A 4607-nucleotide genomic window follows, 5' to 3' on the forward strand; every position below is an offset into this window, starting at 1 on the left:
TCCACTTCACTTCTGCTGAGATGCAGGAGCAGTGTTAGCACCTGTCTGCACATCCCCAGCAAGGTTTTGCCACGGGGAGAACCCTTGCAGAGCCTAAATGGGCTTTTACTCTTCCCAGCTGAACTTCTGCATGTTGCCTCCCCACAGATTTACACCCCACCTGCACCACAGGCTTGTAGACAAACTGACTTGGGCTCAGCTTCCCTCTAGTAGCAGGAACACCGAGTGTACGGGGGTGCCAGTGCCAGCTCACTCAGGGCAGTGTTTTCTCAAGGCCTAGACCTGCTGGGAACTTACTATATACATGAAAAATGTCACTCGAGTCTTAACCATGGCTAAATGCTGTAGATTGTATTGTGAAGGACTTGATCTGTTTACTATGAAACCATTGTGATTTCTGCTTCCATATTTCCTTTACAGAAGTATTCCTGGATGTTACATGATAACCTTATTATGTGAAAGTACATGCACACTGTAGAGTGTATATATTGTGTCGTTATATGGGGTCCACGGATGGTACACTGTGTTCCATGGCTTATGCTGGAGCAAACTTCAGCTGTTAAATCCTGAGACACCTTGAAGCACAATTTGCCATATAATTTACAACATTCAGTCTTACCTGTTTTCTTTTATGTGCAGTCTGATCATTCTAAAGCCTGATTACAACAGTAATTTTGTGAGGATAAATAGGGTTTTTTCCACATCTCAGTTTGTTTAACTTTTAACTTATGTGAATGTCTGCAGCTTATCCAGGCAGATCTCTAAGTTTGAACACCTATCAACAATTTTAAAACTTGCAAGTTTTTTTTAAGCTTTTCTTTCTTTTTCCTATTGGTTTATGGTGCCTTTCTTGCCTTTCATAAGAAGCCTCCTGCTGGCCTAAGCATAAATAGGTCCAGTGAAGGAGCAAGAGATGAGGCACATGGGAACTGTGTGTCAGTAATGAAACTCCCCTCCCCTCCTTGAGGAGATTGAAAAATCAAGGCATTGTGAATTGGACTCCACTCTTCCACCTTCATCTGCACGTGCAGATGGTTGCACCCCTACTGAGCCTGGAAGGCATCAGTGGGAGAACTGAGCATCAGCCCTGCCTGTACTGATTCCGTACAGAAACAGGACTATGGGTTTCGCTGATCATTTATCTCACAGAAACTTGGTATTTTTGCCTTAAGTGACATGCTTGAGTCCTTCTGATTTTAAGTTAATTTATTTAATACAATTTTGTGCACAAAAGAATGAGATATAAATTATGTATGAAAATGTTAATGTCTTTACAAAGTACTAATAAATCTAGAAGATCGTATCTTTTCAAATTATGGTTTAAAATCCTAATTTCCTTATTTTATGCTCACCATTATTATTTTTGTAGCTGCAAGTCTTATCATATAGGAGCTTTTTAACATAATACTGATAGAACATAGAAAGAGTAGTGAATATATGAAGTTCTGGAGAGGAAGAATTGTTTGTTTGGATTTTTATAAGCTTTGCGCGTATTTCCTCATGAGGAGTTTCCTGTTTCTGTTCTCTCTCTTTAACAGACAGTGTCATGACTGACAGTCATTCATTGGTTTCACAAAAGAAGGACCTGTCTGGCTTTTCATGTCTTGTCCTGAGCTGCTTATTAAAGCCCAGCTCATGGCAGCTAATTAGTATTGTTCATGAGTAGGGACAAAGGACAATTTTATTATTTATTTTTTTTTCTGATTTACAATCCACTTGAGGATTCCAGAAGAGAGAATTTGAACTTAATTAAGAGCTTCAGGAATTAAGCCTTATCCAAATAACTGTTTTCTGATTAACATGTTTCTTGTACCTGATTGAAGAGAGAACTGAAAATAATAGTTTTGATGATAATTATTTGTTTAAAAATTGGTATTTGCTCCTGGCTTATATGATCTATACTTTTTATTTAAATATGAATATAGTGTTTTAGCCTAGGGTTCAAGATTGCAGAGATCATACACTTTTATTGACAGTGCCCACGGTTGATCCATATGTTTTTGAGATAATCCTACTTAGAGTGACTGCTCTCATTATAGCATGGTGATGAGTAATTCACCTGCTCTTCTGTGGTAAGTCAAATTGTACTGAATTGCTGAGGTATAGTAGAACATCTGATGTACAGTAGCATTTCCAGATTGGGATCTGCAATCCTTACTCAAGCAAAAATTCTATGGAATTCAGTAATTCAATGGAATTCAAGAATTTTTCTTGAATCGGGAGCTCAGATTCAAATCCTCATTTTGTTGGGCATCTGTTTAAAGTGAAAATGGTAATATTCCAGTTATTTCCTGAGGAAACTAATATTTAGCTGAATTTACCCATGTCACATTGACTATATAAAAAATAACGCACAAAGTATTGATGTAAAAAGGGAAGAGGAGAAGGAACATTTTTTAAAAGCACAGAGATAAGGAGAATAAACAGAAAAGAGAAGTAAGCAGGAAAAGAAAATGTAACAGCAAAGGAATGAAAAAAGGGTTTAAACACCTGAGGCTAAATTAATCCTTGGGTGGCTTCACTGATTTTAATGAATTTACCGCCCAACTGGGTGAAGTTCAGCCTTTATTGGGATAATCAGGCTCAGTTCCACTGACCTTATAGGAACTGAACCCACCTATACCAGGAATGAACTTGCCTCTCTGGGCCAACTTTTATTGTGACTCATATGTTATGCAATCCTTTTTGGATTCATTAGGTTTGAATGAATTACAGGTCAGAAAACGAATTTGTCCCAGATATTTCCGCTTCACATTTTTTTTCAAGTGTGTTTATTGACTTAATTCAAATGGATTACAACACCACACAAAGTGCTGTCACTATCTAAAAAGGTTAATTGGGTTTTGAAATAAGAACTGTCCCTGGCAGTGTCAGTGGAAGCATGCAACATTTTCTCTTCATTCATCTGGATGCAAATGTGGCCTTTCATTCAGCTGTGGCTACACAAATGACAATTCCAGACATATCCAGCATCATCTACAATTGGAAGCATTTTTTATTTCTTTGAACGATAAAAAGACAGTTTTGTAACAGGCTTAGAAAGCACGAAGGCTGCATCCACTGGCACTGCAATGACATTAGCCAGTTCATTGCAATGTTAATTGTAACTTCTTGACAAAGTTGAATCCATATTGTTGTTAATAAAAATGATTTGAAAAGTAACATGCTTACTGTTTTTTTCCTCAGATAAATGCTTGTATGGTGTATGCACATAACAGGAAAAAAAAAAATTAAACTTGCTCATTGTTTGCCTTTTGAAGTTTTGTAATATTTTTGTTAAATGGACCAAAACATCACAAAGGAAGTTTACTAGAATAAAATATGCACAAACTAGTCTGGTATGTCAAGTATCTGGTAACTGTTTACATCAGATTTTATTAACTTCAGGTGTTTCAGCACCTCTATAGAAATTAGTTTGGAAGTTATTATTACCTTCCCTGTTAAATAAACAGGAATTGATTCAGATGGGCAATCAGCAGCCTGTGTGAGGAGCAGGATTCCTCAGGGAAAGCCCGTCCGCTACCTAGTGAGGCCTAGGTGAAGTCCTTTCCTCTGTGCTGAATCATGAAAGTTGCTCTAGAATGCTTCTGCACCAAACCTACAGCCTTTTGACCTCACTTTGCTCTTCCTGCAGCTCTGCTGATGACACTCTTTAGAATTTGAGTGTAAAGTATCAAATATAGAGACTTATTGTGGTGAAGTCACTGCCTCCTTGGAGGCTTCAAAATCAGGGCAAATACTTCCACGTACAGGCGGCCTCCTACCCCTCTGATGAGCTTAAGTTTTAGATATTGAAACTGAAAGACACGATCTCCAGAAAGGCAGATTTTCTGTGTCAGCCATTGGTACCCCTGGGCTATGTGAACACTGCCATGCCCTGCCTAAAAATCCACACAGGACAGAAAACAAGGCAAACGGACACATTCCCTTCTTGTGTAAAACCCGGACGTCTGGCTTCATGTGCACAGAGACAGCCGGGAAGGGTCAGAAGACGCGGTGTGAAGTTGTCCCTGTGGAGTTACCATGCAGGTCCCAGTGGCCAGGCACAGGCAGCAACGTGTATCCGTACAGCCACACACAGCTGTGCTCACCGTTCAGCTCTGTACCAGAGAAGTGCAGGAATGTGCATAAAAGGGAGATTTAAACGTTTGTTTAGCTGATTTTCAGCTTCACTGAAGGGAGGGAGGTCAGCTTGTCTTTCATTACTTTCTGTTTTTCTGTGACAGTGATGGAGCAGCGGCACAGGCTGCCCAGAGCCCACGGAGTCCCCACTCCCGGGACACCCAGGAGCTCCCGGGATACCCAGGGGCTCCCGGAGGCAGCCCCGGGCCCCGCTGTGCGGGCCTGAGCAATGGAGCTGCACAGGCTGAGCCCCAGGGATCCCTTCAACCTCCATCCTGCCGTGACTTATTTCCAATACCGTACCCGCCTTAGTACCTTCAAACACACCAAAATCTGCAGCAAAGTATCATTAAGGCTTATTTTGAGATTAAATATTAAAAATTCCCTAAAAAACAAAAAAATAAATCGCTCAGACCACAGTGTATCAGGACGGCACAGGGCCTGGACACCAAGAGGAATCACTGTGCCTCCGCCTTCCCCCCCCA

This window comes from Chaetura pelagica, unplaced genomic scaffold, assembly GCF_000747805.2.
Source record: "Chaetura pelagica isolate M959 unplaced genomic scaffold, ChaPel_1.0 scaffold150, whole genome shotgun sequence".
Taxonomy (NCBI): Eukaryota; Metazoa; Chordata; class Aves; order Apodiformes; family Apodidae; genus Chaetura; species Chaetura pelagica.